Here is a 13,229-nt window from a genome sequence, read left to right as displayed (position 1 = left end):
TGTCGTCAAGATAAACGACCACGAACTTCCCAAGGAAGTCACGGAGAACATCGTTAATGAGGTCTTGAAAAACCGCCGGAGCATTTGACAGGCCAAACGGCATCACCAGGTATTCATAGTGACCCGACTGAGTGCTGAAAGCCGTCTTCCACTCATCCCCAGATTTTATTCGGATGAGGTTGTAAGCTCCCCTAAGATCAATTTTTGAAAAGATCACGGCGGAGCGTAACTGATCAAAAAGTACTGAAATTAATGGCAAAGGATAGGTGTTTTTCACAGAGATCTTATTCAGAGCCCTAAAATCAATACATGGTCTAAGTGACCCATCTTTTTTCTCAACAAAGAAAAATCCTGCACTCAACGGAGATTTTGAAGGCCTAATGAAACCTTTTTTAAGGCTTTCCTGAATGTAATTATTCATGGCCGTGGTTTCTGGCCCGGGCAGGGCATATAATCTCCCCTTAGGCAAAGTGGCACCTGGTACTAACTCAATTGCACAATCGTAGGACCGATGGGGAGGCAGAATGTCCGCATTGCCTTTGGAGAACACATCGGCAAAATCCTGATATTCCACAGGAATAAGCTCTGGGACGACTGCTGCAACCCGGACTGGATAAGAAATACATTCCTTAACACAAAAAGTACCCCATTGGGAAATCTCCCCGGACCGCCAATCAATGGTGGGATTATGAAAGGCAAGCCAAGGGTGACCCAAAACTACAGGAACTGCCGGACAATGTGTAAGGTAGAATTCTATATCTTCAGAATGTAAGGCTCCTACTGTAAGTAATACTGGAGGTGTGCGGTGAGTAATTATCCCATTGGAAAGCGGACCCCCATCTAACCCGTGCATGGTGATACGTTTATCCAACGGTATCTGTGGAATGCCTAAGGCCTTAGCCCAAGTTAAATCCATAAAATTTCCTGCAGCTCCACTGTCGACAAAGGCCGACACCAATGAACTGAGGCTGCCAAAGGAAATCTTAACAGGGACTAAGAGAGAGTCATTTGAGGAGATAAGCTGCAGACCTAAGTGAACCCCCTCACAATTCACTTGGTCAGAGCGTTTCCCGACTTGTTTGGGCAGTTGTGAGCAATATGTCCCTTACCACCACAGTACAAACAAAGACCAGAACTTAATCTTCTGGTTCTTTCCTCTGGGGACAGCCGGGAGAGACCCATCTGCATGGGCTCCTCGACGTCCTCTGGAAAGGTATAAACACAAGGACTAGGCCTAACAGTTGTTCCTCTTTCAGCCCTCCGCTCTCGGAGATGACGATCTATTTTTATAGCAAGCTCCATGAGTTTATCGAGAGTCTCAGGAGCGGGGTACTGGAGGAGACTGTCTTTAATAAGTTCAGATAAACCGAGGCGAAACTGACTGCGCAGGACCGGGTCATTCCAGCCACAGTCGTTCGACCAACGGCGAAATTCGGTACAATACACCTCTGTTGGATTTTTACCTTGTTTGAGAGCACGCAGGTGACTCTCAGCTGACGCATCTCTATCTGGGTCATCATACAACAGACCTAATGATTTAAAAAAGGCGTCTACAGATAACAAAGCAGGATCTTCAGCTTTTAACCCAAACTCCCAGGTCTGTGGATCCCCCTGGAGTAATGACATAATAATCCCAACCCGCTGAGATTCAGTACCAGAGGAACTAGGCCTTAAACGAAAATATAGCTTACAAGCTTCTTTAAAATTAAAAAAATCTTTTCGGTTACCCGAAAAACGGTCGGGTAAATGCATCTTTGGTTCTGGGACCACCCTTGGGGAGGCTCGCAAAAGATCTTCCTGCGATCTCACCCGAAGAGAATGGTCCTGAACCATCTGAGTAAGTTCTTGAATTTGGTTAAGTAAAAGCTGACCGGGATTTGGTCCTAACCCTGCCGGATTCATGAAGCCGGTTACCTCTCACCAAAACTGAATGGGAAAAAATTTAAAACCCCCCCCTTTTTTTTTTTTTTAAAGTTTTTGAGCCGGTGATAATGTTATGATTCTAATACTCAGGTCTGGGGTAGTGATGAGCACCGGAAATTTTTCGGGTTTTGTGTTTTGGTTTTGGGTTCGGTTCCGCGGCCGTGTTTTGGGTTCGAACGCGTTTTGGCAAAACCTCACCGAATTTTTTTTGTCGGATTCGGGTGTGTTTTGGATTCGGGTGTTTTTTTCAAAAAACCCTAAAAAACAGCTTAAATCATAGAATTTGGGGGTCATTTTGATCCCAAAGTATTATTAACCTTAATAACCATAATTTCCACTCATTTTCAGTCTATTCTGAACACCTCACACCTCACAATATTATTTTTAGTCCTAAAATTTGCACCGAGGTCACTGGATGACTAAGCTCAGCGACCCAAGTGGCCGACACAAACACCTGGCCCATCTAGGAGTGGAATTGAAAAAGAGAGAAAAGACAAAAAACCCTTGTTTGGGAGCACTCGTTTGTAATGATTTGTATAATATGAATAAATGATAAGTAAAATAAAACTTAACCTTTAATTGTTTCTGGAATAAAAAGAAATAAATGTGGAATGATTTTGAGACTCGTGTCTGATGTTTGCAAAGGAACTTGTTTGACCTTTTTAACAAATGAGGTACAAGTTACTGAGAGAAGGTGAAAATATCAGAAGCAATGTGTTTGATGAATATCCATGTGTTCTGATGAAATAAGTGTATCCAGAACAATCACTGTGCATGCCTTGGAATGAAGGTTTCAATAGAAGCGTGATATGGTAGCAAGATTAAATTAACTGAACAGAATCTTTTGAGAAGGAAAGAGAAAGGGGGCCCACTGCACCTGGTATTCTCAGGAGGTTTCCCATCCTGATACTGACCAGGCCATACCTGCTTAGCTTCCGAGATCGGACAAGATCGGGCGCATTCAGGGTAGTATGGCCGTGGGCCTATTGTGGGAAATATAAGGAAAGAGATGAAAAGGAAGAAAATCCACTCCTAATGTCCGTTCTGTACATAAATCAACCATGTGTAGTCCGGGAGTGTTTTTCCAGAAGCAGAAGTAAAGAATAGAAAGCGTTGGAGAATTAAAAAGGGCCCACCGCACCTGGTATTCTCAGGCGGTTCTCCTTCCTAGTACTGACCAGGCCATGCCTGCTTAGCTTCCGAGATTGGACAAGATCGGGCGTATTCAGGGTAGTATGGCCGTGGGCCAGTATGGAGAAAATATAAATGGAAAAGGAGAGTACACTGCTTTCTGTACTTCACACTCAACCAAGGCCACTGATGGTTTCAAATGGTAATTCCGGACAAAGTGTGTCAAGATGGTTCTAAGTGTCTGGAATTGATAGAGGTATAGTGTGGTAAGTGAAGTTTAGCAGATGGTGAAGCTCCCACAGAAATACTGAAAGGATGATGTAAGATGTGTGTGTATATATCTTATGGAAAAAGAGCTCAAAACTGGCTCATGGATAGTATATATAGAGTCTTTTTGTAAAAAAAATTTTTTTTTGATCTATACCAGTTGGTAATAAAACCGAGCTGGGAATTGACTCAATTTAGAATGTCAATTAATACAATAATAATTGCTGGTCCCCTGGGGGAAAGCCAGATAACTGATCATGTGCTGAAGGAGCTAAGAGTTGGCTTCTAAATGGTACTATTAGCCTTATATTCAGAATAGGAAAGGTTAATACCAAGTGTCAATTATTCAATGATTAAAGCCAAGATTGCTGGTAAGGAGCTCAAGGCTGGCTCCCAAACGGTACTCTTCACCTTATATTCAGAGTGGGAACAGTTAATGCCAAGTGTCAATTATTCTTTGATAAATGCCAGAGAAGACAAAAAATATAAATAAATAATGCTACCATAAGTAAATATATGTGTTGAAATCACAAAATGCTACCTTAAATACATATATGGATTGAAATTGCAACAGATAAAAAATGTTTACCATGACTGCACTTGTGTGTATAACTCACGGTTGAATATCTGTATCTAATAAGTCAACCTTGGAGGCATGGGCGAGTATTAGAACATAATTATGCAGATTGTTATTTGCAAATAAAACACTGTTCAAAAAACACTGTTCAAAACAGAGGGTGTAGTGGTAGATTTAGTATCTGTTATCACTACTACTATATTTGTGGACAAAAAAAACAGTATGCAGTTGGTATTAGGCAACGGACTTAAATGTCATTGAGCACTAGTGATTTCTGCTGCACATTTAAAACCCTGGAGGTCTAGTGTCAGTTACCGCAGCCGCAAGGTATGCGACGAGTGTTGTCCAGGTCCCCTCTGTTCGCGGTCCCGCTGCAGTGATGAACGCGGCCGCCTGCTTCCGGAATGGGCGTGGCCGCGATGACGTCACTACGGACGTTCTCTCCTCGACGTACGTTTCACCTGATTTGGCTTGGTCACGAGAGCCTCTCACTACTGCTCTCTTGTGGCCAGTACTTAAAGGTTGAGATAACCAATGAATTTTTTACTTAGATTCGACTGACTGCTGGTTGGACCTATCAGGTCCCGAGTGGGATACCCTGTGGAATCCATTTTGGAAAAGGGAAAAGGGAAGGGAAAAGGAAAGGGATGAGGAATAGAATGAAGTACTGTGAGTGTAATGAAATGTGAATGAAAATGGGAAAAGACTCAGTGAGTGCTGGAATGAAAAGATAAATGGTGATGGAATTGAAGAATAAGAAAATGGTGAAGTGAAATATAAATTGTATTGGTGGTGATAAAGATGGTGTTGAAAATAATAAAAGATGAAAGTAAATAGAAATGATAAAAATAAAATGAAGTTAAAAGGAGATAAATATGAAGGTGATGAAATATAAAATAAAGTTTGGTAAGCTAAATATGATTGATGTCTAACTAGAGGGTGAAAATTGAGAGAATAGAGTGAGATCAAAATGAAAATTAATAAATGGATAAATAAATGGTGAGAAGTGAGTGGTGAAATGAATGGGAGTGGGTGAGGGAGTGCTGCACTGGGATGAAAGAGAATTGAGAGAATTGAGCTAAAAGTGAAAAGTAAAAAGGGGAAGGGGTTGTGGCTTGTGTGTAAAAGTTGGGGTGCGAAAAGGAGGGGAGGGGTGTGACGTAGGGAAGGAGTGGAAGATGACATGATGAATGTGAGTGAGTGGATGGGAAAGTCAGTGGGTATTTTTGTGGGGTATTGTCTGCAAGAGGAGTATTGAGTGTAAAGGGGATGTGTGGGTGGAAATGACAGGGTCTGGAGGGCCAAGGAGAGGATGTGGCAAGTGAGGGGAGAGGTTAGTGCTGTGGGAAGGATGGAATGCGTTGTGTGCAGTAAAGACTGGGGTGACAGGAGGGATAGGAGAGAAAGGGGGCGAATGGAAAAGAAAAAGAAATGAAGGAAAAGAAAGAAAGGGAAAGAAGTGGATGGGTGATGTGGAAAGCGAAGGGGAGTGATGGAAAGGAAAGGAGGAAAGAGGGAAAAAAGAAAAAGAGGATGAAGGAAAAAGAGAGAGGGGGAAGAGAAGAATGTGGGGAAGAAGAAAAAGGAAGAGGGAGACGGAAGATGGAGAGATAAGGAAAGGAAAAAGGGTGCGGAATTGAGTGATGGTGTGGGGGAGGGACGGGAAGGGGAGGAGTAAGGTAGGAGGGGAGCAGGATGGATGGATATTGGAATTATGTGGGTAGAAAGATGCTGTAATTGATGTATTCATTTAGTCCTTTGGGAATTAGGGTGTCCAGCTTGAAAATCCATTCGGATTCCTTTTATTGGAGTGCCATGCTGTAGTCTCCGCCTCTTAATCCCATTTTTACATGTTCCAGACCTGAGAAATGAAGATCTTCTGTTCGACTGTCATGGAAACGTAAGAAATGTCTGGCGACTGTGGTGAGCTTTTTAAATTGGGCTAAGTCTGATTTAGCGTTTCTCACCGTACTGATATGTTCAAGTGCCCTGACTTTGAACATGCGAGATGTCATGCCCACATACCTTAAATTACAGGTACAAGAGATGCAATAGATCACATTCTCTGTCCTACAGTTGAAAAAATCATGCACTGTGATCTGTTGGTTGAATCTGTCCATGATTGTCGTAAGGTTAGAGATGTGTGGGCACAATTTACATTTACCGCAAGGATAGCTACCTTTGAGGGTTCTTGGCTTTGAGGGCTGTGAGAAATAACTTCTTACCAATTTATCTTTTAAATTTGGTGCCCTCCTTCAGCTCATATTGATGTTCTGACCAATATGGTCCGAGATGTCCTCATCCATTTTCAAGACGTGCCAATGGGTTTGCAAGATTTTTCTTGCATCTTTCCAATTCTTACAGAAGTCACCGATAAAACGTAGGGTGTTTTTATCTTCCTTAATTTTTGTAGTAGGGAAGACCAAGGAATCCCGTTCTATTTTTTGCACTTCAGATTTGGCCCTTTTGATAAGTCTGTTGCTGTATCCTCGTTCTTTCAATCTTGCAGCCAAATCAATGCTTTTAGTTTGAAAGGTGGAGTCTTCAGTACAATTCCTTTTTAATCTAAGGAATTCTCCTTTGGGGATGTTTTTAATGGTTGAAGGAAAATGGCTACTAGTTGAATGAAGTAAGCTGTTGGTTGAGGTCTCTTTCCTGAAAATTTCAGTGGCTACTGTGTTGGTCTCATCTCGATATATCCTGAGATCAAGGAATGGGATAGAAGATTTGCTGCTGGTGTATGTAAATTTCATATTGATCTGATTGGTATTAAGATAGAGGATATATTGATCCAGTTTGTCTTGGGTGCCATCCCAGATCATAAAAATATCGTCTATGTAACGTATTCAAATCAGAATGTGGTTAGTGTATTCCTCTTGATCATCGTTAAATACCATTTCCCGTTCCCACCAGCCTAAAAAGAGGTTCGCATATGTGGGGGCACATGCCGCCCCCATAGCGGTGCCCCTGGTCTGTACATAGAAGCGATTGTTGAAAAGAAAGTAGTTGTGATTCAACACAAAATGGAGTAATTCCAAGAGAAAATCCTGAAAATCACCAGTATCACCCATGGACAGAAAATATTTAACTGCATTGATGCCCAAATCGTGTTCGATGGATGTGTATAGAGATTCAACATCTAATCCAACCATTATATGGGAGTCTTCCAAGCGTATACCTTGGATTTTCTTCAGGACATCAGTCGTATCCTTGACATATGAAGGAAGGGTGAGGACATGTTGTCGCAGGTGAACATCAAGGAAGCAGCTGGCTTTTTCTAGAAGGCCCCCATTACCAGATATAATGGGTCGTCCCGGTGGATTGTTCACATTTTTGTGGACTTTAGGTAGCAAATAAAGTGTCGGCGTCCTTGGGTGCGGAGTATTCAGATAATCCCATTCTGTTTTTGTGATGGTACCTTGTTGAAGATATTTGTTAATGATCCGAGAATAAAGGTTAGAGAAGTTCTGTGTGGGATCAAATAAGGTCATTTTGTAGCAGGAGGTATCTTTCAATTGTCTGTTGGCCTCTTTGAGATATAGTGTAGTCGGCCATATTACGATATTTCCTCCTTTATCTGACATTTTGATCTGGATGTCGTCCCATTTTTGCATCTCTTTTATAGCTGCTCTCTGTTGTCTGGATAGGTTCTTGGATCTGGTGTCACGTGACTTCGACAAACTTTACCGGCGCCAGAAATCTTTTAGATCGATTGACAACCTATCCAGACAACAGAGAGCAGCTATAAAAGAGATGCAAAAATGGGACGACATCCAGATCAAAATGTCAGATAAAGGAGGAAATATCGTAATATGGCCGACTACACTATATCTCAAAGAGGCCAACAGACAATTGAAAGATACCTCCTGCTACAAAATGACCTTATTTGATCCCACACAGAACTTCTCTAACCTTTATTCTCGGATCATTAACAAATATCTTCAACAAGGTACCATCACAAAAACAGAATGGGATTATCTGAATACTCCGCACCCAAGGACGCCGACACTTTATTTGCTACCTAAAGTCCACAAAAATGTGGACAATCCACCGGGACGACCCATTATATCTGGTAATGGGGGCCTTCTAGAAAAAGCCAGCTGCTTCCTTGATGTTCACCTGCGACAACATGTCCTCACCCTTCCTTCATATGTCAAGGATACGACTGATGTCCTGAAGAAAATCCAAGGTATACGCTTGGAAGACTCCCATATAATGGTTGGATTAGATGTTGAATCTCTATACACATCCATCGAACACGATTTGGGCATCAATGCAGTTAAATATTTTCTGTCCATGGGTGATACTGGTGATTTTCAGGATTTTCTCTTGGAATTACTCCATTTTGTGTTGAATCACAACTACTTTCTTTTCAACAATCGCTTCTATGTACAGACCAGGGGCACCGCTATGGGGGCGGCATGTGCCCCCACATATGCGAACCTCTTTTTAGGCTGGTGGGAACGGGAAATGGTATTTAACGATGATCAAGAGGAATACACTAACCACATTCTGATTTGGATACGTTACATAGACGATATTTTTATGATCTGGGATGGCACCCAAGACAAACTGGATCAATATATCCTCTATCTTAATACCAATCAGATCAATATGAAATTTACATACACCAGCAGCAAATCTTCTATCCCATTCCTTGATCTCAGGATATATCGAGATGAGACCAACACAGTAGCCACTGAAATTTTCAGGAAAGAGACCTCAACCAACAGCTTACTTCATTCAACTAGTAGCCATTTTCCTTCAACCATTAAAAACATCCCCAAAGGAGAATTCCTTAGATTAAAAAGGAATTGTACTGAAGACTCCACCTTTCAAACTAAAAGCATTGATTTGGCTGCAAGATTGAAAGAACGAGGATACAGCAACAGACTTATCAAAAGGGCCAAATCTGAAGTGCAAAAAATAGAACGGGATTCCTTGGTCTTCCCTACTACAAAAATTAAGGAAGATAAAAACACCCTACGTTTTATCGGTGACTTCTGTAAGAATTGGAAAGATGCAAGAAAAATCTTGCAAACCCATTGGCACGTCTTGAAAATGGATGAGGACATCTCGGACCATATTGGTCAGAACATCAATATGAGCTGAAGGAGGGCACCAAATTTAAAAGATAAATTGGTAAGAAGTTATTTCTCACAGCCCTCAAAGCCAAGACCCCTCAAAGGTAGCTATCCTTGCGGTAAATGTAAATTGTGCCCACACATCTCTAACCTTACGACAATCATGGACAGATTCAACCAACAGATCACAGTGCATGATTTTTTCAACTGTAGGACAGAGAATGTGATCTATTGCATCTCTTGTACCTGTAATTTAAGGTATGTGGGCATGACATCTCGCATGTTCAAAGTCAGGGCACTTGAACATATCAGTACGGTGAGAAACGCTAAATCAGACTTAGCCCAATTTAAAAAGCTCACCACAGTCGCCAGACATTTCTTACGTTTCCATGACAGTCGAACAGAAGATCTTCATTTCTCAGGTCTGGAACATGTAAAAATGGGATTAAGAGGCGGAGACTACAGCATGGCACTCCAGAAAAAGGAATCCGAATGGATTTTCAAGCTGGACACCCTAATTCCCAAAGGACTAAATGAATACATCAATTACAGCATCTTTCTACCCACATAATTCCAATATCCATCCATCCTGCTCCCCTCCTACCTTACTCCTCCCCTTCCCGTCCCTCCTCCACACCATCACTCAATTACGCACCCTTTTTCCTTTCCTTATCTCTCCATCTTCCGTCTCCCTCTTCCTTTTTCTTCTTCCCCACATTCTTCTCTTCCCCCTCTCTCTTTTTCCTTCATCCTTTTTCTTTTTTCCCTCTTTCCTCCTTTCCTTTCCATCACTCCCCTTCGCTTTCCACATCACCCATCCACTTCTTTCCCTTTCTTTCTTTTCCTTCATTTCTTTTTCTTTTCCATTCGCCCCCTTTCTCTCCCATCCCTCCTGTCACCTCAGTCTTTACTGCACACAACGCATTCCATCCTTCCCACAGCACCAACCTCTCCCCTCACTTGCCACATCCTCTCCTTGGCCCTCCAGACCCTGTCATTTCCACCCACACATCCCCTTTACACTCAATACTCCTCTTGCAGACAATACCCCACAAAAATACCCACTGACTTTCCCATCCACTCACTCACATTCATCATGTCATCTTCCACTCCTTCCCTACGTCACACCCCTCCCCTCCTTTTCGCACCCCAACTTTTACACACAAGCCACAACCCCTTCCCCTTTTTACTTTTCACTTTTAGCTCAATTCTCTCAATTCTCTTTCATCCCAGTGCAGCACTCCCTCACCCACTCCCATTCATTTCACCACTCACTTCTCACCATTTATTTATCCATTTATTAATTTTCATTTTGATCTCACCCTATTCTCTCAATTTTCACCCTCTAGTTAGACATCAATCATATTTAGCTTACCAAACTTTATTTTATATTTCATCACCTTCATATTTATCTCCTTTTAACTTCATTTTATTTTTATCATTTCTATTTACTTTCATCTTTTATTATTTTCAACACCATCTTTATCACCACCAATACAATTTATATTTCACTTCACCATTTTCTTATTCTTCAATTCCATCACCATTTATCTTTTCATTCCAGCACTCACTCAGTCTTTTCCCATTTTCATTCACATTTCATTACACTCACAGTACTTCATTCTATTCCTCATCCCTTTCCTTTTCCCTTCCCTTTTCCCTTTTCCAAAATGGATTCCACAGGGTATCCCACTCGGGACCTGATAGGTCCAACCAGCAGTCAGTCGAATCTAAGTAACAAATTCATTGGTTATCTCAACCTTTAAGTACTGGCCACAAGAGAGCAGTAGTGAGAGGCTCTCGTGACCAAGCCAAATCAGGTGAAACGTACGTCGAGGAGAGAACGTCCGTAGTGACGTCATCGCGGCCACGCCCATTCCGGAAGCGGGCGGCCGCGTTCATCACTGCAGCGGGACCGCGAACAGAGGGGACCTGGACAACGCTCGCCGCATACCTTGCGGCTGCGGTAACTGACACTAGACCTCCAGGGTTTTAAATGTGCAGCAGAAATCACTAGTGCTCAATGACATTTAAGTCCGTTGCCTAATACCAATTGCATACTGTTTTTTTTGTCCACAAATATAGTAGTAGTGATAACAGATACTAAATCTACCACTACACCCTCTGTTTTGAACAGTGTTTTTTGAACAGTGTTTTATTTGCAAATAACAATCTGCATAATTATGTTCTAATACCCGCCCATGCCTCCAAGGTTGACTTATTAGATACAGATATTCAACCGTGAGTTATACACACAAGTGCAGTCATGGTAAACATTTTTTATCTGTTGCAATTTCAATCCATATATGTATTTAAGGTAGCATTTTGTGATTTCAACACATATATTTACTTATGGTAGCATTATTTATTTATATTTTTTGTCTTCTCTGGCATTTATCAAAGAATAATTGACACTTGGCATTAACTGTTCCCACTCTGAATATAAGGTGAAGAGTACCGTTTGGGAGCCAGCCTTGAGCTCCTTACCAGCAATCTTGGCTTTAATCATTGAATAATTGACACTTGGTATTAACCTTTCCTATTCTGAATATAAGGCTAATAGTACCATTTAGAAGCCAACTCTTAGCTCCTTCAGCACATGATCAGTTATCTGGCTTTCCCCCAGGAGACCAGCAATTATTATTGTATTAATTGACATTCTAAATTGAGTCAATTCCCAGCTCGGTTTTATTACCAACTGGTATAGATCAAAAAAACATTTTTTTCACAAAAAGACTCTATATATACTATCCATGAGCCAGTTTTGAGCTCTTTTTCCATAAGATATATACACACATCTTACATCATCCTTTCAGTATTTCTGTGGGAGCTTCACCATCTGCTAAACTTCACTTACCACACTATACCTCTATCAATTCCAGACACTTAGAACCATCTTGACACACTTTGTCCGGAATTACCATTTGAAACCATCAGTGGCCTTGGTTGAGTGTGAAGTACAGAAAGCAGTGTACTCTCCTTTTCCATTTATATTTTCTCCATACTGGCCCACGGCCATACTACCCTGAATACGCCCGATCTTGTCCAATCTCGGAAGCTAAGCAGGCATGGCCTGGTCAGTACTAGGAAGGAGAACCTCCTGAGAATACCAGGTGCGGTGGGCCCTTTTTAATTCTCCAACGCTTTCTATTCTTTACTTCTGCTTCTGGAAAAACACTCCCGGACTACACATGGTTGATTTATGTACAGAACGGACATTAGGAGTGGATTTTCTTCCTTTTCATCTCTTTCCTTATATTTCCCACAATAGGCCCACGGCCATACTACCCTGAATGCACCCGATCTTGTCCGATCTCGGAAGCTAAGCAGGTATGGCCTGGTCAGTATCAGGATGGGAAACCTCCTGAGAATACCAGGTGCAGTGGGCCCCCTTTCTCTTTCCTTCTCAAAAGATTCTGTTCAGTTAATTTAATCTTGCTACCATATCACGCTTCTATTGAAACCTTCATTCCAAGGCATGCACAGTGATTGTTCTGGATACACTTATTTCATCAGAACACATGGATATTCATCAAACACATTGCTTCTGATATTTTCACCTTCTCTCAGTAACTTGTACCTCATTTGTTAAAAAGGTCAAACAAGTTCCTTTGCAAACATCAGACACGAGTCTCAAAATCATTCCACATTTATTTCTTTTTATTCCAGAAACAATTAAAGGTTAAGTTTTATTTTACTTATCATTTATTCATATTATACAAATCATTACAAACGAGTGCTCCCAAACAAGGGTTTTTTGTCTTTTCTCTCTTTTTCAATTGTAGTCTAGCCTACAAAATTCCTGGGAGCACCGCCAATCATTAGCAGTTTAAAACTTTTTGCTAACTGCATATATATTGGTTTTTTTATGTCATTTCTACATTCAGTTTAGATTGTTAAGACTAGTGCGGTTCCATATTGAATTTATTTCCATCTAGGAGTGGCACTGCAGTGTCACGCAGGATGGCCCTTCCAAAAAACACCCCCCAAACAGCACATGACGCAAAGAAGAAAAAAAAGAGGCGCAATGAGGTAGCTGTGTGAGTAAGCTAAGCGACCCTAGTGGCCGACACAAACACCTGGCCCATCTAGGAGTGGCACTGCAGTGTCACGCAGGATGGCCCTTCCAAAAAACACCCCCCAAACAGCACATGACGCAAAGAAAAAAAGAGGCGCAATGAGGTAGCTGTGTGAGTAAGCTAAGCGACCCAAGTGGCCGACACAAACACCTGGCCCATCTAGGAGTG

General features: G+C 41.7%; 4 pseudogenes; 2 read left to right on the top strand and 2 right to left on the bottom strand.

The window, feature by feature from the left end:
* Window positions 1-2,788: 2,788 nt before the first annotated feature.
* LOC134895065 (5S ribosomal RNA) lies at window positions 2,789-2,906 on the bottom strand (annotated as a pseudogene).
* A 146-nt stretch (window positions 2,907-3,052) lies between these two features.
* Window positions 3,053-3,170, bottom strand: LOC134897346 (5S ribosomal RNA; annotated as a pseudogene).
* Window positions 3,171-11,989: 8,819 nt separating this feature from the next.
* LOC134897216 (5S ribosomal RNA) lies at window positions 11,990-12,107 on the top strand (annotated as a pseudogene).
* A 146-nt stretch (window positions 12,108-12,253) lies between these two features.
* LOC134894262 (5S ribosomal RNA) lies at window positions 12,254-12,371 on the top strand (annotated as a pseudogene).
* The last annotated feature ends 858 nt before the right edge of the window (window positions 12,372-13,229 follow it).

Source organism: Pseudophryne corroboree, chromosome 3, assembly GCF_028390025.1.
Source record: "Pseudophryne corroboree isolate aPseCor3 chromosome 3, aPseCor3.hap2, whole genome shotgun sequence".
In the NCBI taxonomy this organism is placed as follows: Eukaryota; Metazoa; Chordata; class Amphibia; order Anura; family Myobatrachidae; genus Pseudophryne; species Pseudophryne corroboree.
The sequence above is the reverse complement of the archived record's forward strand: the minus strand, read 5'-3'. Positions and strand labels throughout refer to the sequence as shown.